The sequence below is a fragment of the Triturus cristatus genome, chromosome 5_1, assembly GCF_964204655.1.
Source record: "Triturus cristatus chromosome 5_1, aTriCri1.1, whole genome shotgun sequence".
NCBI lineage: Eukaryota > Metazoa > Chordata > Amphibia > Caudata > Salamandridae > Triturus > Triturus cristatus.
The window spans coordinates 772,201,032-772,228,009 of NC_140587.1; the positions used below are offsets into that span (position 1 = coordinate 772,201,032).

General features: G+C 44.5%; 1 protein-coding gene across 7 annotated transcripts in view; it reads left to right on the forward strand.

The window, feature by feature from the left end:
* Nucleotides 1–26,978, forward strand: part of SLC35D4 (solute carrier family 35 member D4) — a 642,891-nt gene that overhangs the window by 73,832 nt on the left and 542,081 nt on the right. The window lies entirely within an intron of this gene.

Here is a 26,978-nt window from a genome sequence, read left to right on the forward strand (position 1 = left end):
TAAACGCTCGTTTTGTAACTCATGCTTACCGTTTTGTAATGGGAACTCAGTGTCCATAGGTATGACTGTCCTTTAAGTGAAGAGACGGTTCTGGCAGTCTCCATTTCAACATTTTACCAAATGCCACAATTATGACCGCCGAACACTTTTCAGACAGGGTGCCGCCTTTGGCATGCAAGTGACTGCACACAATTAACATTTCCAACAACAACGCTCCAGTAGGAACATTCAGGAGCACACAACAGATTTCCAAGACCTTTTATTGTGCCAAGCAGATGCGTTACGGCGAGAATTCACCTTTCTCAATGCTTGTCTCCACCGAGGGTCTGATATTATCAGTTCTTTCATGTATATAACTCACTTCCATTTGTTGCCAGGTCTTATAACCATCCAAGGAAAACCCTGGTCTTAAGATGGGGAAAAGAGGAGAAATGGTTTGTTTCTCCTCTTTTTTGCTTTTTCCATGTGTGCTACCTTGTGCAGCACACATGGAAAAAGCAAAATGCCATGGTTTGTTTATGTGCCGGAAGGTGTCCCTTCCTGTACATAAACAACCTTTTTTAAAAAGGCCATTTTGTAACTTACATGTGTGCTGCATGAAGTAGCACACACGTAAGTTACAAATTGGCATTTTAGGTTTGTTTATGTGCAGGAAGGGACACCTACCTACATATTATTGGACACTTCGGAAGCATCTGAAAGAGCAGGCCGTATCCTGTAAAAGAAACCACGAACAGAAAATAACAGAGGCCGCAGGTCCTACAAAGTACAAAAATCAACGTACACTGCTTAGCCAGATGGGTAAAACCGTAATACAGAGTAACAGGGCAAAATGGGGGATTAAGTAGGCAGCTATGTCTCAAGCGTTGGGAGAGAAGAAAGGGAAAAAAAGGAGGGATAAGGGAATGGGAGAACTAAGGGGAGGGGAGAACGTTGCATGACAATTAAGCAAAAAGGAAGTTTATATGGGGGAGGTTGGAGCTCACCTCCGGCAGTAACACCAGTGTGGAAGTGTAGCACCTTCTTTGGTGGACATAGATACATTAAGGGTGTGCCAGATTGATTGTGGTTCGCGAAGATTTAGCAAGGTCACTTTGCATGCCTCTAAGGTAGGTGACCCACGCCCACCTTGTATAATAAGAGGCGTTATTGAGTGCCTTCCATTCCTAGAGAAGTATTCTGATAGCCACTGTGAGTGAAAGGAATAGGTGAGCCATATCCTTATCCCGCAGCTCTAGCCGGGTGTTGATAGCATACGAACCTAACAATATGAGGGGGGAGGCCTAAGGGAATATTCACCTTTAAATTGGCAAGGAGCCTCTTTATAAGAACTTTGCAGGGCTGCTCCTTGGATGGACAATTGTAAATCATGATCTATTTTTCTGTGAAGATGAAGTCTCCGGTGCTGTTGGTTCCAGAGTTCATTCAGTATAGTTGAGCCTTATTTACTTAAACTTTGGTGTCTAAACTAAAGCTTCACGGCAATATTGCGCCTTTGTATATTTCTAGGCGTAATTGTTTAAAGTCTACCTCCTAGACCACTGACTGGAATGAAGGAGAAAGTGTTTTTTGGAGGTAATGTTAAAATGACTTACGAGTAATTCTGTTACTCTGAGTGTCAACCTTTTTCTGGTTCCACTCATTAAGTCCCATCCTCTGTTTCCGTCGTTTCACTGCCTTGAAATGTTGGGAGCTTTTTAAAGACATTACAAGATGTCTTCGGTGTACCTTAGTCCTTTTGTCCCACCTGTGAGAGGGTGGGGAGGGATTTCTTCTTGCTAGAAAGAAAGAAAAGCAGAGGAGTTGTTTCTCTATGGAGGAGGACTTACCTCATAGAGTAATTACTGGAATGAGTAATAATTTACTTTGAATGAAGGAATAGCTGCAAAACATTAGTTTTCAAAGGAATTCAGAAGGCTGCTGTTAAAAGATCTTTCATTCAATGGTGAATACATACTTCTAGCCTGTAGGTGGCAGCATAATCCATGAAAAAGTACGGCCATGAAGTAGTAGCGTACTTTAATTGGAACGTCGTCGGGCGAGGGAAGGAGACACCGTGCAGACTGAAAACGTGATAGTAATAAATATCAGGTAGTTTTGCTCTGGCAGACACGCAGGGTCCTTTGTAGACCATATGAAGGTAGCTACGATCCGGACTGCTCAGCCCTCCACCCTTTTCTGACGAACGTTCCATTTCCCTGCTTAAGTGACCACCAGGCACCAGCCACCCATCAGACGCCATGATGCGTTTCCGCATGGCCGGATATTTGATAGAAAACTAGTTTTTACCCCGCTGAAACCATACTTGCCAACATTGTTAGAATAGAAAAGTTGGAGATAAAAAAAAATCAAGAGAATGTATTTCTCCCATTGACTTCCGTTGAGGCCTGAATCGGGTCTTTTGTCATGTTTGGGACTTGTGAGTGCTACAGGACCGGATATCAGAAATGTAAATATGCTTTTCATCTTGCCTGTCAGGAGCACGGCGTAAACGTTATGGGGGGCAGAGAGAGCGTGGCAAAAATGATGTGCACTGCCCCTGCATGAGCTGGTTCCTGGCAGTGCATACTCCTAGTCACACAAGACCAATCACTGTCGGCAGAATCAGGTATTTGCTTGCAGGAATCAGGAGGCGGGTGTGGTGTTGGCTTGCGCCTCTAGGCCAACACGAGGTGCACAGAATGATTGTGACGACGGCACAAGCTGTGGTTCGGTGCTGGCATGCAACTGACTTGCTCAGCCACACCCACATTCTTTTATTCGCGGCACGCCCAATGCGCTCGTGATCCAGCGGGTTACCAACCTCAGGTACACAACTACCATATATTCACTTGGGCCCCAGCGGGTTACCACCCTCAGGTACTCAACTACCATATATTCACTTGGGCCCATAAACACACACTTATTCATATAGGCTAGTAGATACCACTGGGGTCGATTTATTGTGCAAATACTTGTAAGATGAATTTATCTAATTATTTCTTACCAAACTCTCAAAGTCAAAACACTCTGGAGAGTTTTAAATGTTCATCTAATAAATTAATGTGAGCCAAGAAACCAAAATACAGTTAGAACACCGTTTTCTTCAAAGAGAGGAAGGGAATAAAATTTGATTAGATTAATTGAAAAACAGGTTATTACAATGACAGAACATGAATAGGGAGGAAAAAGAGAGAGCAGTACAATGACATACTGCACAGAATTATAGTTACCTAGAATGGTGTGGAAACCAACCCCTTGGCCAAGGAATTGGAAAGGGCCCCCAGATCAGGCGACAAAGGCTCAGGACAGGATTCAGGGCAAGATAGATGACCTCTTCTAGATACGACGCCTGCGTCGCACCCCTCTCTGACACTATATTCCTCCTCAATTCTTCCGCGATCTTCTTCTAATATGTGCCTCCTCGATTCTTCCACGATTTTCTTCGAATTAATTGGCTCAAAGTTCTAAGTCTGGAAATGGATCTTCTTCAATATTCTCTTAATTCTCGGACAGCATCTCTGTCTCTCAGCATTTCCGTCTCGCTGTGGGTAACTGAACTAACTAAACTACCTCAATTATACCTTTCTGGTGACATGTACCACCCCTAAATGTTTCAAGTTTATGAAACTCTTAACTCTGATTGGACAGGAAAAGAGGAGATGATCACACCATGCTCTGTTTAATATTTTTCCTTAAGCTCATTGTTCTATGTTCCCGCCCCTTCATTTTACTTTCCCATGCTTTATTTCCCACCCGAGTTCACATTTTTATCAATCGAATATATACAATTTAATAACATCTCCATTCATCGAACGTGGGGATGAGTCTGTTTCCAGGACAAACAGAGGTCGCGGTCTTGGATGAGCTTAAATTCTTTTCGTCATGGTTCCTGGTGGGTTGCAAATATGCATGTGCAGAAGACAAGGGGGCATGGACATCTGTCATCCTCTGAGGCCCGAAATACGAACTAATAAAGAAGTCAGAAAGAGACATATTAAATTCAAAATAAAATGATTTCACTGTATACCACCTATCTCTCTACTCTAATCCCCTTTACTTATATAAATCTTTCGCATTAGCATTTTATTAAATTTGCAAGGTTTAGTTTCAGCATAAGCATTAACATGTGAGTTCCAAGCGGCCATTTTGGAAGCGGTTTCGCAGCTGCAAAGATTTCCCTCCAAGCGATAGTACGTCATTACCACGTAGATGTAGTCGACGCATGCACAATGCAGAATCCCGCATTTAGCGGCCATCTTTAGTGACACTCGGGTTACTTGTTAGTAAAACACATAGGCAAGCTTCCCTTGGATTTGAATGTACGAACTTATGGTGCAATTTTAATACTTACAAACAAAATTATTACCTGGTTACGAGTTATTTGAGAGGATTGCTTCCGAGCAAGTCTCTTTTATCCGAGGCCTTGCTCCATCACTGGGACAAACCAAAAAATGCATGCTCACGGGTGACAATAACTGGACCACCCTGGCATTACATTCATACCCAACTTCAATAAAACAAACATCAACTTTGGATCAGGGTTGTGTGCCCCACAAACGGATTGCAAACAGTTTACCACGTTGACACCCTGTGTCCTTCTAAGGTGGCTCACGGACCAGGAAGTCCTTAAAACGGGTGAAGGACACTAGATTGTCTCACAGGTGGTATCTTGGATGGTGACCTCGGCTTGATGAGTTCTGGGTAGTGGATGTCATCGTGGAGTTGCCCTCAGTGACGGAAACGTTTTAAGCCATGGGCAAAGTGGGCTCTGGCCCAGCACCCCAGCCTTTCAAGGGGCCCCCAGATAGAGCCAGCTCTGTTTTGCAGAGAGTCTTGCCCTGATTACCTTGAATAATTCTTAAACAGATTGTTTTAAATGCTGTTTTCCTCTAATTTACTTTTAATCTGGGTGATGTGTGACAGTCTATTACAGACATTTTGCAGAGGGATGTTGTTCGTTTCATGCAGCATCCATAAAAAAAGTTACTTTTAGATCAAAACAGGACCTCACATATGAGAAATGGGAGGGTGTCACATAGATCATTTCAAGTAATATTAGATAGCTACTGCTGTGTTACAATATTGAAAATACACATCCCTATCCCTGAATATTAGATCTAAACACGTTTAGAATTTGGAGGAGTGTCTCTGTGCATTGTGAGTGACCTGGACAAAGAGGGCATGAAAACGCCGAAATTGCATAATAAATTCAAAATTGTCCTGAACAGGGGCCCCCAAAATATGTTTGGCCCACGGCCCCCAAAATCCTTAAGATGTCCCTCAGTGACTCAGATGTGATTGGGCTCAAATTTGCTCTGTCTGGACTAGCTGGGTCATCAGTGTGGGTGTGAGCTGAGGGTAATGTGTTCACCCATGCATGGTTCTCTGGCATTTGGGTGGAACAGGTAAAGGAGGTGGCTTCCTCCCGGAATTCTCCTCTGGCTCTTTTGAAGAACAAGATGTTACAGGTGAGTTCTTCCTCGCTTCTACGGGCCGTGACCATGGTGCCTCTTCGCCTGATGACCACCCACAGATGATACTCAAACGGCAGCCTGAATTAGCTTCCTGGGGATTGCTCTTTTCACAAATACCAAGTCACAAGGCTATATGTTTGAGGACCGAGCTCTCCGACTGGTGCTGGCTCGATTGTTAGTCTCTCTCCTTCTGTGAAGAACCCTAGCATCATCGATGGGGCCTAGCGTCCACCCCGGCTTGCGAAAGATGGTGTTGGTCACTACCAATCCCATGCTGGCGTGTTCTGTGGCTTGACCTGTGGTGGAGTGTGGGGTCTGTCGATCTTCTTGAAGGAACCCATAGATGGGTCTTTCTATTGGTTGTTGATCAGAATGAGCAATGCGGAAAACCTTATTCAGCCTGCCCATAAAGCGTTCTACTTCTCCATTGGCTTGTGGCCAGCAGAGGGGGTTATCTTGCAGAAGTGTATACCCCATGGCCGGCGGTAATCAGCAAATTCTTGGCTTTGAAATGGTGGCCCATTGTCTGTCTTTAATTCTTTTATGCGACCATGGGTGGGGATAATCTTTGCCATTTTCAAGAGAACATCAGAGGCTGTTTGGGATCCCATCAGTTCAATCTCCGGATACTTGGTGTAGTCATCGATTAAGACTAGGGAGCATCGCCTGTCGGGAAGATGAACAAAATCCAAACTGGCACACTCCCAGGGCTGCTGGGGGCCAGGCTCTGTGACCATCATCGCTGGTGCTTCGGGGAATCCAAACACTTGGCACCACTGGTAAGACCGCATTGCTGCCCTTACCATATCACCTATACCCTGGAGCCTGTTCTTGGTCTTGACTAGGCCTTGGTGGCCATGGTGGGCAAGTTGCACAGCTTGTTCTGTTAGGCTGGATGGTATCACTAAGCAGGGTCCTCTTAGCAGGCACCCACTGGCGTCAGTCGTTAGTTCATTGCATACATTGAAGAGTGATTCCAAAATCCTTTTTGCCTCAGGGGTTCTCTGGGATAGGAGCGACTTTCTTTGGCATGTGCCATCTCCCGGATTGGATTGCTGTTATGGCCAATTGTAGGCATTCGTCGGTCTTGTTGGCCAGCAGTATGGTATCATGGGACAGCAGGAGTGGCCTTGACCTCTCTGTGACATACCGGACATATTCTTCTGTTTCCTCTGTATCTTCGGCTTCCTTCTGAATGGCGGCGTGGGGTTGATGGGAGAGGTAGTCTGCTAGATTGTTTGCACCCGGCTGATATTTTACCTGGCAATCGTACTCCTGTAGTTAAAGTATCCATTTCTCGTCGGCTTTTTGGATGCTGAGTCTTGGAACAGGGGCATGAGTGGTTTGTGGTCAGTGGTGACCACGAAAGGGTGTCCATAGACGTACAAGTAAAAAATGCCTGCATGCCCAGTGTATGGCAGTGGCTTCCTTCTCAATCTGTGAATATCATTGTTTTATGACAGTGAGGGACCTGCTGGCATAGGCTATGAGGGTATGAACAGCTCTGAGACCCTTTGGACTCTCGTCCACTGCGATGTTTGTCGGTTTCAGTGGATTGAAATAGGACAAAGTGGTGTTGGCTGAGAGAACATCCTTTGAAAAGCTTCTTCTTGTGTTGTCCCCACGTCCACGGGGTTGTGGTCTTTGTGAGTTCACAGAGGGTCTGGGCGAGTCTTGTGAGGTCGGGTATAAATCTCCCACAATAGTTCACCATTCCCTAGAACAGTGGTTCCCAAACTTTTGACTCCTGAGGACCCCAATGAGTCACCACTGGAAGTCAGGGACCCCCAAGCAATTTGTATGATTTAAATTTCAAACGTTAAAACTGTAATTCGAAAAAAATAAACACATGTGTGCACACAAAACAAATACTCGAATTACTAAGGATTTTAGAGGCATATTTACAAACCCCTACCACCATGGAAACATCACTTTTTGCAACGTTCGTGTGTCGATAGGGGCTTCGCCTTATTTACAAGGCAGCGGTAAGCCACTTAACATGGCTTAACGCTGCCTTTTAATTAAGGCCCCCTTTCGCGCAATGCTTAGCGTGAAAGGGGTGGGTAGTGGGTTTTGCAGTGGATGTTCCACCGCAAAACCCATTGATTTTGATGCTGCCCCCTATTCACAGGGGCAGCATAAATAGAAGGCAGCGCCAAAATTAACACCAGGGAAAACCAGGTCTTAACTTGGCGAAACAAGGAGAAATGCTTTATTTCTCCTCATTTTTGCTTTTTCCATGTGTGCTGCCTTGTGCAGCACACATGGAAAAAGCAAAACGCCTTGCATTGTTTATGTTCAGGAAGGTGACCCTTCCTGCACATAAATAATCATTAATAAAATGGCATTTTGTAACTTCCATGTGTGCTGCATTAAGCTGCACACATACAAGTGACAAAACCCCATTTCAAGATTGTTTATGTGCAGGAAGGGGGGACCTTCCTTTACATAAACAATCTTCCCCTGCACGCAGACACCCTTGCACTGTGTTGCAAGGGTGCCTGCATTGGTGCTACACTGCTAAGTGTAACACCAGTACAGTAGGGCTGCACTAAATTCTTGTAAATATGGTGCAGCCCTGCGATTCTGAAGTGGCGGCGCGTGTCGTTAAGCCACAGAGGCTAACAACACGCTCCACCACTACTTTTGTAGATATCCCCCTTAGTATTTTATATTGAAAGAATTTGCAAAAAACTAAAATTTTAATGGGAAGGTTGGTGCTGCATCTCTATGACTAACTTTTAAATGGTTGGTTTTATTTCGCAATACGAGGCTCCTACTCCTGCCAGGGCCAGACTGGAAACTCAAAGCAGCCCTGGCAAATGTTTTCAGACCAGTCCCCATACGGGGCACACCAAGTGCATTGAGTGTGAACGACCACTACAAAGGGGGCTTTGGGAGTCTCTACCCCCAAAGAAATTTAGAAAACAATGGTGCAGTCTACAACACGTTTATCACTTTACATCACACACATATAGAGACAATTAATCATAAGTGTAAATCAGTGTATAGAAAATGTTACATAAGGCAAAGGGGACTACAAGGTGTAGGATTCACATGTCATTTATACTGGTAGGCATTTTTAAAGAGTGCTTGGTCTGGAGAAGCACAAAAAACTCGGGATTCAGAACATAAGACAGTGGTTAGCATTGACTTTAACAATAAAAATGTTTTTCCACCCTGATAAACCTTTTTAGCAGCATCGGGATAATGAAAGACCGGGAAAAAACATAAGTTACTAACTTTTACCATGCAGTTTGCAAGCAGTTCTTTAATGACAGTTTATAGGTCACTGTGCTAGATTACGGTTGTCACTTATGTACTGCACAGTAACAAAATAATCTTTGTGACAAAAGCAGTAACCCACTCACCTATGCACATAAAATACTGTATTTAAAATGCATGGTACACATTCTTTGCAATAGGCATATTAACCCTCTGTGCTACATTAGATAACTCAAAGCTGCCACAGGACAAAACTCTAATCTCTCTCCAGCAGGTACATTAATCACTGTGTTATCTTGACACTTTTATTGTTGCTGGAAAACTGCTAATTATACAAGTGCAGTGCTTTTTAAACTGCTGCTTGCGGACCCCCTGGGAAAGTGTCAGGGACCCCTGGGGGTCCCCAGACCACAGTTTGGGAAACACTGAGATAACTCAAAACTGCCACAGGACAAAACTCTAATCTCTCTCCAGCAGGTACATTAATCACTGTGTTATCTTGACACTTTTATTGTTGCTGGAAAACTGCTAATTATACAAGTGCAGTGCTTTTTAAACTGCTGCCTGCGGACCCCCTGGGAAAGTGTCAGGGACCCCTGGGGTTCCCCGGACCACAGTTTGGGAAACACTGCCCTAGAAGTTTCATACCTCAACACACCCTGGTGGGGTTGAAGCCTCTTGCACGTCACACACCTTCTCTGGGTCTGGCGCCACTCCATCAGTCGAGAATATATATCTGAAGAAACTGATCTGTTGTTTTAAAAAATAACACTTCTCCCGATGGAGAGTTAGCCCTGAGTCTTGGATTCTTTGGAGGACCCCTCACAGGTATGCAAGGTGTTCTCTCATGCATTTGGCGAAAATCAAGATGTCATCACTGACATTGATGACCCCGGGTAGACAGGCGAGCCTTGGCTGAATAGTATTTTGGAATACCTCAGCGGCCCTGGATGTCCCAGAATTGAGGCGACGGTATCTCCTGAGGCGACATGGGTTGTGAATGTCGTTATGTATCTTGATTTGGGGTGGAGCGGTAGCTGGTGGTATTCAATGCGAAGGTCGACCTTTGTGAACCACTTCACTCCACTGAACTCTCCAATTATATTGTCAACCGTGGGGTCAGATGGCATTCCCGTTTGATTACGACATTTGGGAGCTGCATGTCCACACAGATGCGGACCTCCCCAGGTTGTTTTTACTTCATGGTCACCACGATTGGGGATACTCAACATGTGGACCAATAACCGTCTTGATGATACAAGCTCGGTCAGGCTTTTCCAATTCTTCCTCCACTTTCGGTCTGAGGTGGAACGCGATGCACCCGTGACTCAGAGCTGCTGGTTGAATGGGCTGATTGATGTGCAGTCGCAACTCTTTGCCTTTTAAGCAACTGATCCCTTGGAACACTCCTGCAAACTCCACAAGGATGTTCAACAGCTCTTCAAATTGCACTCCGAATGCAAAAGAAATCAAAACCAGAGTTTCTGCCTTGTGACCACTTACTAGCATGCCATGTCCTCCATCTGCCACATAGATGGTGGTGTCTGCACTCCCTTCTCCGTAGGACACCGACGACTTGAAACTCCCAAGCATGGGCAGGGGTTGGGACTGGCCGTATGCAAAGACTTTCACTTTGGCTTTCTCCACATGTAGGGATTTTGCCAATGTGCGGTAGGTGTTGGCAGACATGAGGTCTGTGGAGGCTCCTGTGTCGATCGTTGCGGTGAATCTGTGAGCAGCTTGAACAGTTTCCTTCAAGGGCATTTGTTTCAATGACCTGAAGACTTTGGCAATGTGGTTGTACTTGCCATAGGCGGTGCACTTCCTGCCTTTGGCGGGACACTCTTTCGGCCTGTGGGGTTGTCCTTCACAATAGCCACATGACTTTTTAGATTCCGGCGACCGTTTCTGGGCCTCCGTGTTGCACCACAGTGCGTCTGGGTGACATTAACAGGTTTAGTGTCAACAGTCCTGTGTTGGGTGGCCTCCATGTGAGACACTTTCGCTTTGGATAGTTCTTTTGATCTTCCAAGGGTCAGAATGTATTGGAGCGATTTGTCAGACTCTTGGAGTGTTGTCTCCCTGAGTATGGCCGATGAGCAACCTTGGATTATTTGGCATCTTATTTCTTCCTGCTCATCGTGAAAGCCGCACGTGCTCGCAAGCTCTTTGAGCTGGCCATGGAAAGTATAGCGTGGTTCTTCCAGCTCTTGGCGGGCTTGTCTAAAGATGAATCTTTCATAGTCTCTGTTTGCCATGGGCTCAAAATGTGCTTTCAGAGTTCTGATCAATGTTGCGTATGTCTTGGGGGCCACCGCTGCTAGGGGTTTATAGATCTTGTCGATGTCTTTGCCCCCTAAGTGTAGAAGGAGTGCACAGTGCCATTCCAACGCTATGTCGGTGTCTTCAAAGTAGAACTGGAGGCGTTTCACCCAGTCTTTCCACTTGGGTGCCTGTGATGAGGATGCGCCTTCTATGATCAACGGATCTATGATGGGAATTGTGCCCATGATGTCACTGATGTGCGCTGTTTCGTGATTGGCTCTTGTGGACTTCGTTGTTGGGGTATGTGTGGCTTGCAGCACAAGCACTATCACCGCAGGGGTGTGCGATACAGCCGCGTGACTGAGGGATGTATGCAATCCTGGTGAAAGCGTAAGCCCCATTTAATGTCTTGCCACTAGTTGCACCTGAGTGTCGCAGCTGGCTGATCTTTCCTTGGCATGTATGGTCTGGCTTCCTTTGTGGCATTGTCTCTGTTGCGTGGAGTGATGCAGTGTGGTGAGCACTCCTTATTGTTTAGTTGGAGGGTCACTTCCCCTTCTATTGTGTTGCTGGCCTGAGAATTGATGTGAATTTGGAGCTATATTGATGGTAATTTGAAATCAGGCAATGCTCCCTGATGAGAATGTCCTTCTTGCTTTCATTTGTATATATATTTTTTTATTCCCTGAATGCCACATAATCGCCATCGGGCTCTGCACTTACTTCGCACCGCTGTCGCGCAGCGTGCGTGAGCACCATCGCCACGGGAGGCTGCTGGCAGGATGCCGGGTCGCAACGAGGACACGTCGCACAGTGACCGGGGTGTGGAACGAGTATCGGACTCGTCACAGTGTGATGGTGGCCTGCACCACTAGGCTAACACAAGGTGCACAGAATGATTGTGATGGGGACACAAGCTGTAGTTCAGCGCTGGCATGCAACTGACTTGCTGAGCGAGGCCCATGTGTTTTTTTGTGCGGCAGGCGCGATGTGCTAGGACAAACCAAAAACTGCACGCAGGCAGGTGGCAATAACTAGATCACCTCGGCAATACATCTCAGGGTGGTACATTGCAGCGGGAGACTAGCCTTGAACTCAATAGTCTCCTGCCTGACTTGGGTTGAACCATTCTAGTGCAAAGAATGATCATTTGCATCATCTTCAAATTCACATACCTGTGAAGGGAAAAGCACCTATCTCAATAAAAAAACTAAGCATGGATTTATGTTTGATTATCTCGGGGTCACTGTTTCCACAAAAAGGGCACTCTGCCATACTCTACTTAAGATTTAATTGCTGCAGATGTATTTATTGTCATAACACTAATCTATGTTTGTGATGACTGCTCTTTCAAAATAGCTAGAGCTGGCAACGTCTCAGTGACCATCGTGGAGTGTAAACTATGCCTTTATGCGTAAAGGCGACACACTAAAGTATGGAAAAAGTGACGGATGAATGCTTAAATTAATCTCAGCTACTGGTAACCACTCGGGCTGTACCCCAACCCATCGTTATTTTGCACACCATACCACCTGAGTTTGGACCCAGCCATATGCCTGGTGGGCCTTAATCAGGGCGAAACTGTTCCTAGGCTTCTTGTGTTCCGATTCAGGGAAAACCCGGCCTGGCAGCTTGGGTTGGACTGTTCCCATTGAAGCAGGGTCAAGACTGATTTGCATATTTCTGGGTCCAAACTGAGGTGGCATGGTGGGCGAAATAATCATAGTATGGGATGTGGCCCAAGTAATTACAAGAGGCTGCGATTAATTCTCTTTTTGTATATTTTATATGTAAAAGGACAGCACAGTTTTTCTGAAGAACCCTTCCAAATGATCCCTTCAGTCTGCTGTGTCCACCATTGATTTGTTTTCACGTCAATCTCATTTGTTTGCTTCTTTTTCAAAGGCTTTCCTTTGTCTTCTTGTGTTTGTCCCTCTACTGGAACATTGATTCCTTACCATCGCTTTGAATGGACGACTTGTATCCGTCCTCTGCTTACCTTAGGGAAGTATTTTTTAGCCGTCCATCAGAGTGCATGTATCTTCTTTCTCTCTCCTGTGTGTTGCTTTGCCCTTTACTTTCCTTCCCCCCCACCACCACCCACACTCTCTGTATTACTCTTTCTCCCCCCCAGCACAAGGGTTCACCCCTCCCCTGCTCAGCTTTGCTTTCCTTTTTTTCACTCCCACACCTCATCTGTTTCTCACTGCTCCCACTCACCAGTGGCGCTGGTTGCTCTGTAGCTCCCTATCCCCTCCCAGTCACGCTCAGCTTTTGAGTTAATATTCCCCTGTAACTTTTCTCAGCTCGTCAGTTGTTTCCCTACTCTACTCTCCTTAACATCCCCTTGCTAATATTCCCTCCCGCTCTCTACTGCTCCACGGTGGTTGCTGCAATTGGCTTTGGCATAACCGTATGCTTTTATAATGCGCTTTCAAGCAACATCATGTGTGCTTCATCAGTGTTCAGCCTTTTTTACCGCAGAGCTTAGTAACAAGTCTGTGAGAATGAATGTCTTCATAGTAATTAAGATTTGCTCATGTGCCTGTATTTTAATCTTTTAAATTGGCCCTTTAACATATGTGTTTCTTAAGGTAAATTTGTGATTTAATCTAGGGTCACATAGATCTAATAAATTTATAGAATTAAAGCATTATACATGGTTTATTCACTTCTGGAGTGGATAAATCATTGTTTTTCTCCTTTTCATTAAATAGTGCTTGTTAAACTCTATTTTAATGAATAGTTAAACTGCAATATATACAGTAAGCAAGTATTGGCAATTCTGAAAATTTTAAAACAAATATCCGTTCTGAAATGAAACTGCAAATTTGTTTTTGTTTAAAAATTAGCTTACATATATTGTGGGCCTGTCTATAATCAGTCATCATTCCACATTACATTTTAGTCCTAGGTCAATAGAACAAAACATCACTTTACAAGAACAATTTGCCAATGAAAATCTGGGCACCTATTTTAAACATTTTTCTCCCCACCAGGAGAGTAGTCGTGGGTGCACATATGGAAATTGCAGTTATGCATGCAGGAAATACGCGCACTTCGACACACAAGCCTGCAGAATAAAGGGACATACTGTTAGCAGCCAACGTAGATATAGGCAAAGACATTGATAAAAGAAAATAAACACAAATCTTTTATACCTGTTTGTGCTCTGGTCCTGCTCCCACTACCTCTGAGACCAGGGGGGGCATGGACAATGGGGCTACAAAAGGCAAACCGGGCATTGCAGCCGCTATCCCTGGTGACTCCTAGTTAACGTCCATGTCAACACCCACCCACTGTTCCTCCAGTTTATGTCACAAACACCTCTACCATACTCCTTACTACTGACATGTAGCACTCGCCCTCTGTTTCACCAGCACTGGGAGGCAGCAAGATGTGCATAGTGCACCTAAATCATGGCAACAAACATGACCTGCTGTACCTTCCCAATGCTCTTGCTGTACAGGGGCACACAATCAACACCCCCCACTCTCAGTGTGGATCTGGTCTTTCAGGGCTTGTTTGTGACTTCATAGAAAAACGAATTCATGGAATACCAGTACTGAGAAACCATTTCACCTCAACTGTTTAATGGAAGTTTTCAGAATGATGGCATTCACCGTTTCATAAAAAACAATTAATAGAAAGTCTTTTTGTTTGAAATTGGCTTTTGCATGCTTATTTTTTTAAGATGTCAATACAATTGTTATACCCATCCCTGAACTCTAAAAGTCTTTCAACCCCTACACTCCATCCATTCATGAACCATAAATCCCCTCACTACCTCCAATCTCCACCCATTCCTGAACCCTAAAACCCAATTTTTACACCTAATCCTCAACCATCTGTCTGCTTAAAACCCCTTACCACACCTAAGCCCCACCCATCCCTGAACCCTAAAATAACCCTCACCGCCCTTAACCACTACCCATGCCTGACTCCTAAAACTCCCCTCACCACGCCTAAACTCTACCCTTTCCTGAACCCTAAAAACCACTTTGCACATCTAAACACCACCCATCCCTGAATTCTTAAAACCTCTCACCATGCGAAGCTTCACCCAATCCTTTGCCACCCCAACCTCTAGCTTTTACAGAACCTTAATAACCCTTGCCAGCCCTAAACTCCACCCAATCAGGAACCCCAAAACCTCTCAGCACCCATAAACTCCACCGATCCCTGAGCCCCGAAGACAACTCAAACCCCTAACCTCCACTCATCCGTGAACCCTAAAAGCACCTCACACCCTAAACTCCACCCATTATTGATACCTAAACAACATCATCACCTCTAAACTCAACCCCTCGCTGATCCCTAAAAAATCCCTCTCTGTGCCTGAACTCCACCCATTCTTGACACCTAAAAACCCCTGACCACCACAAAATATTAGCCATCCCTGAACCCAAAACCCCCTCACTAATCCTAAACTCCACCAACATTTAATGTAAATTTGGGTTTTTCCTTAAAATGATCTTTCCTTTAAAATGTTTCCTTTAATTTTGGATGTATTTGTATTACCTTAAAATTGTCTTTCCTTAAAATTGTTTTCCATGATGTGGGTTTCTTCAGTATGGTTTCTCAGTTTTCGTTTTTCCATTCATTCGCATACACCACTTTCAGGCAGACTGGCACTGCCAGATGGGCTAGCTTGGACGGGTTAGAGTGTGGGTCATTTTTATCCTGTGAGCTGTGATGAGATCAAAATAACCAGTCCACACACAGCCCTTTAAAGTATGGCTAATCTGGCAGTGCCAGACTGCTCAAAAGTCCAGTACACCACTGCCCGGCACTGCTTTTCCAATACACAGAAATCACAAGCTGCTCTGCCACAAAATTCTATGCTGACCTTCAGCCCCCTCTATTATACTAGGACCCACATGCAGCTTTCAGATAAACATAAGAGCTGAGTTGAAGTCCAGTCCAGTTCACATGAACTTTCCTGTACTCTTCGTTACTGACATGCAACCAGGACTTGGTTGCACCAGCAGCGCTATAGTAGACCTCAATCTGAACATGCAGTGTTCACCGACTGCTTTTACTCTACTGGGATCCACCGGCTTCTATGTCATGCACCTCAGTCCTGACATCGAGCCCCTACCACCACCACCTCATTTCCAACAAGAAGCAACTAACACTCTTCTTCCAGCAGCAGTGAGACATACAAGCAACTCTGTTGTACACCTCAATCCAGACCTATTGTACCCTGTCAAGTTCTGTACACACACATCATCCTTGACCTTCAGCACCCACACAATCCTGCTGGCCCATTAAAAATCTATTTCTCCCTTTTACCTAAACTTGAATGAAAAACAAAGTTTTTTTCTTTGCAGATCCTCTGTCGAACATGAGCACCACCTAGACTGAAAGGGAAGTGACTAAAGATATCTGACAATATGGTATTTTAAGAACGCAGTGCTGAAGCAGCAGCAAACAAAACTGCTCAAGTGCAAATACAAGATATATGAAAACACCAACGGTGACTGAGTGCAAAAATATGTGTCACTGCAGCATGTTACACACAAAAAAGCAAGTGTTTGGGCAGCACTGTAACACTTCATGACACAACTCCTTCTCCTGTGCAGACAGAATGGAATATCACAGCAATAGTGAAAACCTTCAGGTCAAGTAGACTTATACTTGAGGCTGCCCATGGTCTGTGAGGCTCTAATAATGACTGTGTTCCTAGGAGTCCCCTTGGCTGATCAGGCTGAGTTGTAATAGTAGCAAGATATAACTGGTCCAATCTCAAACAGTGCGGCCACGAGCAGCAGCTGATTTCTGAAACTCAGGAGCATTTTGCAAAGCAAAACATCCCTGTTGCTCTTTTTCTTGTGATGCCTTTTCCTCCTAGGACAGGGGTCGCTAGGGCAGGGCCAAGGATCGCATGGACAGTGCCAGAGGTCCCTTTTGTGACCACCAAATGACGTCTGTGAATGGCTGTAACGTTGTGTGACACAACGTCAAGGCCCAATGCTATGGCCATCAAGAAAGTACACAAAACATTGTTTTCTTTACTTGCTGTAATCTCAAGATTGTAATTGAGCCCTATCTTTAAGAACCAAGAAACAAAGGTTTGTGTTGTTTACAGTATACCTCACCTGTGTCTTTATTGATTGGGGCCCTGTTATTTTATTTTTTGGTGGCAGGGATGAGTTTCATATGCTGACCAGCTTCCTCTGTTAGTTTTATAGATCCTGCTTGTGATGCAGGTCACCTACTGTAAAAAGTCTTGGCCCTGAAGATCCCATTTCTTTGAAGCTGACACACATTGGGTGTGCGCTAGGCCTGAAAACCTTTTGCACTTTTACTCAGCACAAACCCTTGTGGGCCTGGAGTATGTTTCTGGAATGTAGAGGATGAGTAGGTCTTTTATTTTTACTCGAGTCGCATTTCTCAGCAAGATGTCTGCCCATTCAAACCTTGCAGGCTGGTAAATTCATTTGTGGTCTTACACAGTTCCCTAAAGTCCCTTCATGGCAAACAAAGTGGTCAATCTGCTTATTTTCTTGCAACTTAGCCGCTCACCTACAATGTCTAACCCAAAGATTCACCTCAGGTACTCTTGTGGTTTACTAATTGTGTTTTCCCCAGGGGAGTGATCCAGCCTAACGCATGATCTTGCCAAAAGTGCTCCGTAAGTCAAACCCTCTGCTAGTTCAGTTTACCAGTTGCACTAATTGTATGCTTCGGAGTCATCTTTGCTGTATGATGCATGTGCTGTTTCAGTTTCCCATCTTATATTGCTAATGATCCAAAAAGTGCCACTAATATAATCCACATGTCTCTTCACTGATGATGGAGACTTTACCACTTCTGGCGTGGAGCCACTCAAATCCAAAAAAGGCTCAAAACAAACGTAAGAAATCTGTCTCCTTACCTAAGTATCCAGGAGCTGCAAAAAGAACTTCTCTGTTGGAAATCTCTCTAGGTCACTACGAGTTAGCCCTCTAGTTTATATTCCAAACTCGCCTGTCCCATAATTCTCTGAATGGAAGGGCTAGGTATAGAGTGGTCTCATGTCTTCTGCAGAGTGGTTGCAATCCTTTTCGGCTCCAGTGGCCTGGTTTCAAAACTGTGGGAGGAGAGTTCAGTAGTGCTTTCTGAGATCGTGTGAGAGGTACCTGCTCAAAAATGTGCCACCGAGCTATCTTCTGACTTTTCTGTTACCTCTGCTGGCTTCTTCAGCTTTAGCCTTTCTTGACGTATAGCAGTGTATTCTTGCCTTGTAGCATTCCCACTTGACTTCTTCAACACCTTGTCTCTGCACCAGGACATCCTGTATGTGTATATGTGAATATGTCACATTTGTATAGCGTGAACCTAAGGCAGTGGAGCATTTCACAGTGTCAAAGGCAAAGACATATGTTCAAAGAGTGATTAGAGAGGTGGCTAGGTTCTGGGAACAGAAGTAGGATCTTACTACACTGTGGTGTAGCATTATTTAAAAAGGCAGTCCTTCAGCTCTTTCTTAAATTGGAGTATGGTTGAGTGTAGTACTGATAGATGGAGGAATGTTGTTCCATATCCTAGGTGCATAGACGGAGACGGCTTATTACCTTGTTTGTTTTTTTTGTTTTTTTTTTCTTTACACGGGCTTTGTCTCCAGTCAACTGGTTCCCTGACTGCAGGTGTGCCAAGAGATTGTGGGCTTGTCAGCCAGATATATGGGGGTGATGGTCATGATGGTCCTGTAAATGATGTGGCTGGTTTTGAAGAGGCTGCAGGCCGACAAGGGAAGTCAGTGGAGTTCCACCAGGATGGCGGCGATGTAGTGATTTTTCTTTCGGCCTTGGATAAGAAGTGCTGCAGCGTGTAGGATGTCCTTGCACGATAGCTGGTGTATATGTCAGTGTACAAGGGCTTGAACAGCAATTCTGAAGTTGATTTTTTGGTGCAATAGTTTCACTTATTTAGTAGAGAGAACTGGCACCATACTGTGTTTGTTTTCTTGATAATGGGTTCCTCAGACGTGTCCAATGTTTACCCAAGTCACTTGGCATTGGGTCATAGTTTGGGTTTGAATGCATCCATATCATTGAGCCAGGTTTGGAATTGTTGCTGCTTGGTGTTTGTTTTGGTAAGTTCAGGAATTTTGTTGTGGTACGGTTGAGTTTGTTAGGTGCTGAATATCCAGGCCGGGATGAGGGGCAGGATGTCTGGATCGAACAGGACTTTCAAGTGATGCTTTTTCATTGGCATATTGGTGCATTTTGATATTGCATGCACTGGATACAGGCAGTCATGGTAGATGATCTGTGTAGTCACCCCATAAGCAACAGGTGAGCGTTCCAAAGGCATGTAGTGGATATTGAAGGTGGCAAGGGACAATATGGACTCCTGTGGTATTAGGCTATCCTTCCCATTGTTGTTTTCGGGCCTCCTGCTAAAGCTCCTTCCCTGATGCTGCCTCTCTCTGTACCCCATTAACACAGACACCCATTCCAGTTGCAGTCCTTGATGCGCCCTTGCACTCCTGCTTTGTCCCATCATATGCACTCTCCTTGAGCCCTTTGAGATTCATTTCGCACATACAGCAAAAGGCCTTTAGAACCCCTACTGTTAAATCTGCATTCAAGCTTCAGAAAACTATCCCTTAAACTTGATACACACAATTGGATTTCCAAACAAATGAGGAAAAACTATGGGCCTGATTTAGATCTTGGTGGACGGGTTACTCTGTCACAACGGTGACGGATATCCTGTTAATATAAATCCCATTGTATCCTATGGGATTTATACCTCGGCAGACGGGATATCCGTCATCATTGTGATGGAGTAACCCGTCCGCCGAGATCTAAATCAGGCTCTATGTGTAACCTAAGGTATGCCTTATGAAAACGACCAGGTGTTCAATTGTAGCTCATATATGATTTCATTACTACAAAACAACCAATCAAATATGAATTAACTAGGATGTAACTGACAAAAGAAATAAACATGAAACGATATGCTGTCATTGCGGCGACTCTGCAAGGCCCACCTATCTTCTTTGGCCACCAAAACCTTCCCCCCTATTCTATTTGGAGCCAGACCTGATATAAAATACTTTCTTGTACCTCCAGATCAGTGAAGGATTTTCTCAACCCCTGCATCCTTTTCCTTCTCTCAGCAGTGGATGGGGCACCATTTGGAAATAACAGCGCTCTGTCGATTAGTGTGAACGTATTTCTCTTTTTTGTTGCAAGCCTAAGGATGCCATCCCGTATAGTTTCATCTTGGAGTATTGCTGTAACAATTCTGAAGTTCTTGTCTCCATTGCTCCCTCCCCACTGTAGGCCCTTTTCATGAGGATTGACATCTCCTTTTCGGTGGGATTAATTTCTGTGGAAAGAAATGCTCCAGTAGCAGTCTGTAAGTCAATGTCATCCCCCCTCAGTCGGCCAACCAATCAGCTTCAGATGTGTGCCTTGTTAACATTTTCCACTCTCTAGAACTTATTTTACAGAAGCACCATAGCTTGCACCACAGTCTGCTGGAATTTGAAGCTCTGAGTGTGTACCACATTTTGGTGGGTCACAAGGCTGTCCACCATTCCCCTACTGGCCTTGTGTTTCTGCACCATTGTTTCATTTGCTGCTGTCATCACCGTCACCTTTGTTTCAGCCTTATTCCACAATTTGGGCTTCATACCATCTTTCCGTGGGAGAAGCCAGTTTGAAGATGCCATCACTGCATTTTTCCTGAGTCAACCAGTGCTTAATTTGTAAAAAAAAAAAGAATAAGTGCCAGGAGTCTCGTCAGGAGGCCACTGCAGCTTGCACCACACATTGCCCCTGACATGCTGTCAATGATAGTAACAACACAACTACAAACCATCACACTCCTGTAAGTGTGGCAGTTTGAACTATTTAAGCCCCCTAAAGCTATAACAATGGCTTGGGCAGCAGCTAAAAGGCGTTTTGAATATTTATGGAATTAATATTAACTGTTGTTGTGGTCATCTCTAAATTAGCCAGACAGCACCACCTTGTGGCAGAATGTCACAAGCGCCGGTGTTGACAAATAAGTGCCGGTGCCGAGCACCGGAAACCACCGGCTCAAATTAAGCACTGTTAAGCCTTCCAAGGAGTCCCTGTCATCCATTTCACTGGGTCTTCATGCCCTCCTGTTGCTAGGATCTGGAATTCATATATTCCTCAAGCAGCCTTACTTCCCTGCTGCACTGCAGGTGCATCACTGGATTCACATGTGCTCAATGTGTTGGTTGCCTATCTCTGATTCTGCAACAATGTATCCTGCATATAGGAGCACTGCGCGATTCAGAAAGTTTCAGCTTCTCGCTCCATGCCAGTTGCATCCACTGAGTTCTCAATGCTGTTCATAAATAGGGCTCCCGGTTTTATGGTATTTTTATTTTAGTCATTTCCGTCTGTATTTATCCATATTTTTTTGCAAATTTTACCTGTATTTATCCATATTTATTTTATGTTTTGTGAAAAAATGAGGCTGAAATGTGTATATTTTTGCATTTATTTAACTAGTTAATGTTCACTTGTGCCTGAACGCCTGACAGGTTTAAATGACATATACACACTCAAGTGGTAAAATATGCACTTGTAAGAAAATATATACATTTTAGAATCAAGGTTGTGGAAATCTACTGCTGTTTAAGGCTCTTTATTAAAATCCCTATTTTTTTTTTTAATCCCCTTTCCTGTCAATCCGCACAGCTATTGGCCTGGCAGTCATGATTGACACCATTTTGAATCACTGAGGAACTACCCAATTTCCGTTTTTATCCAAATTTAAAAATAAATACAGACAGGAAAATAAATGGTTTTCTGTCTGTATCTATCTGTAAAAATCAGTCAAAACGGCAAACAGGGAGCCTTATTCATGAAGCATGCAGGAGCCCGCTGGTCTTGCTCAAGCAGTTGGCCAGGTAATCTCACCCTTGTGGTGTGGGAGCCTCACACATGTTTGTCCTAGCCTCTCCCCTGAGTTACCACCCACACCGAGCAAGCTGCCCATGGCTGCTGATCTCAACAGTCACCAGCGTATATCCCCACTCACTCCACAAATTTCTCATGCCACAAGTCCCTGCAGGAGGAAAATGCACTCTGTGGCACAACTGTGACAGCTCCCATGATGCATGTGGCCTCCTTCCTATCATTTTAAGGTGCATGGTTGCACTGCTGCCACTGTCATCAGTGAGGGTCAATTTATCTTCTGCTGTGCTTTCATCTGGGGTACCGGGGCTACTGAAGCTCCATTCATTGTTCATTACCTCCTGTGCCGGAAAAAAGCAATGGAGTCGGCCTAGGTATCACAGAGCTCGGTCAAGCTGAGAAAGCTGGCCCTAAGCTTTCTCGATGTTGGGGTGGTATCTGACACTGACATAGGTTCAAAAGAGGAGATGCAAAGACATTACTTCCGTGTTCTTATGAACAATTCCATGGTCTCTCGTGGTTTTAAGTTCTGTCAAGACAGGTGGTTCTCTTCTCTGTCATACAATCTGGGGCTAGCTAAAAACTCTATACATTCCTAAATTAAAGATGGCTTCGAGTGGCCTTTCACCCCTCAACCATTAGGGATTTTTCCCATGGTTCTTTTTAAAATTTGGGATTGTTCAGGCTTGTTAATTTGTTTTTCTACAAATGATATCCAGATCAAATGTGCTGCCTTTTTTCTCTGTGTATACATACACCTGTGTGTATGTCTGCATATAGGTATCTTTAGTTAAGACTTTCCCTAGTCTTTCTTATCTCAGGTTCTATTTCTGGATGAATATTATATCCAGCTGTATTTTCCAGTTCATTGAGATGCTGTGGAGCTTTCAACTTCTGTTCTCCCTCTTTCAGTCAGTCTGAGATAATGCAGGGGCGTCTCTCTGTTCATAATAGTGCTGGTCAATAAAACTTAGAATTCTGTCTTCATCCTGAAGGTCATTTCGGTACTGGTCTTGCTTGAAGAAGGCAGGTGCCTAGGAAAGAGAGGGAGAAAGTCAGTCGTCCTCCAGCCGGTCCTGGTTCTTCTCCCGTTCCATCCCCCCTCCACCACACTGTGCTAAGGTTACCAAATAAGACCCCTGGAATCCCCTGTATGTATGTATGTGGTATTTGTATAACACAAACCTAGCTGAAAAGGCAGCAGACCACTGTACTGGGTCAAAGTCCTGCCCTTGCCTGGTAAAGAGAGGAAGCAATTCAGTGCTCCTCTTGTCAATGTTGGCTCTTCTACTGGAATGGTGGGCAGGAGTTGGTGATCTAGGAATTACTTTCCCTGGGTCCTTCCCTGTCCTGCTCCGGTCCCTGGGTCCTGCCACCTAAACTACTTCCCCTCTCTGTATTGGCTGATCCCTTTTTAACTCCTCTCTTTTAGGGTTTACTCCATCCAGAATTTGTGAGTGTCCTAAGATGGGTTGTGGTGGCAAAGCCCCCTTTAAATACTGTGGCCCCTCCATCTTTCTGAATCCCCATGTCCTTTGTCATCATACACTCAACGCCTCCCCTGCTTTTGCCCTGTCTTAATATGTCAAGGTAAGGCCAGAGTGTGTAATCTGTTTGTGAGGCTAAGTATCGGCTCCCAGCCTAACCCTTTCCCACTGTCTTCCCTACTGCGGAAGCTGACAATGATGGAAGACTGCACTCTTCTTGTAAGGAGTTACGCTCTGTCCATCTCCCCGACTGCAGTGATTGCTGTGTTGCATTTAAATCAGGTTGTGACCAATGCATACCACAGCTCTGTGACTCCTTAGAAACGATCTCCTTCCCTTTTGGACTGCCAGTCACCTGCAGAACCTGTGTCCTCATTTAGACTCATGCCAAGAGGCCTGAGAATTGAGCCAAAATATGGTGACATTTTTGGTAACCCCAAAAAAAAAAAAACAGGGAAGAGAAGAGGTGTTGTGAAAGATGGTGTATGTGCAGTTTTTATTTTTCCTAAAAATGGCATCAACAAATGGTTTGCTGTTTCAAGATTGCCTTCTTCCAAGAAAAGATAAAGGCTGAAGAAAAAAAAATATTTTTCTTAACTCTTTTTGCACTTTTCTATGCTGTGGCCAATATTGACTATTTTTGCTCTTTCTGCTGGGAACCTAATGGGTGATCCCGGAAAACTACTCATTTCTGACAACTAAATATATTTAAGAATTTAGCAAGGGGTTGTTTGTCCACATCACTGGTTTTTCCAAATAAACTAATTGCTGAAATAAAAAGAATTATGAATGTAGTGTGAAAAAAAGAGGAATAGGAGTAAAAATGTTCCATTTGTAACTTTCTGTACTGAAGTCCGATCTAAGAAAGTAAGGTACTAGAACGCCAACCAGATTTTTTTCAGTCAGTGGCGTAACACACGCCCCACAGCCCCTGCGGAGCGGGGGGGCCCCAAGCTCCAGAGGGCCACTTCGGCACAATACTCTGGCTGGAGAGCTCCTGATTGAGTCCGGAGGGGGCCCCTCCACGTACCTTGCGGGGGGGGGGGGGGAGGGAGTGAGTTTCCTTACACCAGTGTTTTCAGTCCCTAAGATATATGTACTGTTTGTAATTTGTCCAAAATTCCACCATATCGAAATCCAACAACCGAGCTGTAGCGTATTTGGGCAGGAGTTGACCGGCACTCTGCAAAATATATACCCCAAACCTTTTCTAAATGTTAGACACCTTGGGGAGTAGGAGAAGTGGCTTGCACAGATCCCACCAATTTATTTCAATTAAAATCACCTGCAAACGTTTCATAATGGAACAAATAAATAAATTCCCCACATATCTGTGATGGAAATCCCCAGAATTTGTGAGTAACAACAAAGTCTTTCCTCACTCCAGATGTCATACTCCACATATGTGGGAGGGTTCATTGCCTGAAACCACATATGCCTAAATAGCATTCGCGGAAAGGGCATGAAAGTTAGTATAAAATGGTTGATTTTTTTGAATGTGGGCAGCTGCCATGTTTGGATTCAAGGTTGGCTGGCACCCAGGTTGGGACTGACTCCAGACATTTCTGAAAACTAGAGACTCTGGGAGTCGAAGGTGGTTTTGTTTGCAGAGGTACCACCAGGGCACAAGTCCTAAAAAAAAAAGTGGGGGCACTCTCCAAGTTAGGTGGTGTGACAGGAAGTGACGGTGTGACAGGAAGTGACATCACAACAGGAAGTAACATCACAACAGGAAGTGACATCACATGTGCAGCAGATCTATCATTTGCACGTATTGCAAGATTTAACAATTGAAGCTGCTCAGTGTTTAAGCCTGTGACTTAAGGTCCCTGTATGGAGGAATTAACAGCCCAAATGTGGATGAAGTTTGGTGTACAACTACATTAGTAAAGACATTAAGTGCTGTAAGCGAGGCATACTAAAACATGGCACCATGAACAAAAGCAGAGTTTGCGTGTTGTAAAAAAACAAAGAAAACTACATGCTAGAAACTACGGGAATAACTGACAGAACCGGAGAATATTAATTTAAAATGATAAATGATAATGCACTACATAGAACCGTGTCCCCTTATTGCGTCATTGGTTATAGGAGAACGTGCATTATATACTCCTCAGGTCTGCCTACATCATGCACAAATTAAACAACAGAGGTGAAGGTTCATTCAATCTACTGTTAATGAAAGTTTCGCAGCTTCCCCAGGCATTCACAGTAAAGTGCCTATTAAACTAAAGTGCTTGGCATTTGTGATCTCATGATGAACCATTAAAGCGTCCTCCAAGCAATCAAGGGGAATAGGCGTTTTTACTTTCTGGCCAGCATGGTGTACATTTACAATCAGAGGCGCAACTAGAGTACAATTACGGGGGGGGGCTAATAAAAATTTCAGGGGGGCTAATTCTTCCAACAATCGGCAGAGTGAAGATGCAGGGGCTCTAAGAAGGAGTGAAAACACAACAAAGCCTCATTCACAAGCCAGTGGTCTTTAAAAGACCTGTGAAGTACTCGGGTGGGGCTGTGTGGGTGCCGGGGAAGCTGTCTCAGCCGGGCTGACACACACGACAGGGGGGTGGGGGGGGGGCTGAAGCCCTTTGAGCCCAATGGGCGTTGCTCGCCTGTTTACAATAGCCTGTGTGGTTCTTGAAGACAAAATCAGCTTAGCTACTTCAAAATTAACATTGACTTCTATCACCTCTAAATCATGTTTTGTGACAGCCCGTTGTACCGTTGAATATACTATGACTAGATAGTGTGCTTGAGAATAGGGGCCGTCTACGAGTGGGAATTACCCTTCGTTTCCCAATTTCAATTATTTCTAAATCTGTTTTGGAGGAGATGGAATCTGGCGATAGCCTAATAATTGAATCTGATTAGGAGATGTAAGAAGCTGAATGCCGCATAGAACGGCCAGTTGGTATCAAACTCGCGGTGCAAGGCAACGGGTGTCGCTGTGAATGAAAAAGAGAATGCGGCACGCAAGTGCTTTGCTGGCTCTCTCAGTCACTTGCTGATTTTCACCCTGTAGTATTTACAATTTTAGCCTAATAATCACGTTGGTGTGTAAGAGTTCCATTATTAAAACCCCGATTATATTCACGTTTGTCCAACAATGTTAATTGCATTTCTGATTCGGTATGTTTCTTTCTTATTGAGAGGGTAGTCAACGTCTATCACTAGCTCGTTGTTGGACAAGTGGAGCAGGAGTTGGTGTCTTCACCTTCTATAAACGTTTGGGTATGTGGAAGTGTTTCTCGAAAATTTGTCTGCGTTGGACGATGTATCATGTCACCTAGATTACACCAATTGTATTCACCAGCATTTGCAGATTGGGTTCATCAGCACACTGCAGCGTTTCAAATAGTGTATTTTATGGGCTGTGAAACTGCAGTTGTTTTTGCTGAAGAGGGCCCCTGCGTTTTTCCCATATTGTACCGATTATGTGGGCGTTTGAGCTACTATCTATATATATATATATATTATCTACTGACGGTTGCTAGTAGATAGTTATAGTTAGGACCGTGTTTCCATAGGAAATCCGCAACATTCTATTTGGAATAACTTTGGCGCCGGTTGCCGAATCCTCGCGAAATTTTCAAAATAGGTGGGGCGCTCCGCTCCTACCCTGAAAGTCTCGGGGGGATTCGTCAAGCGGG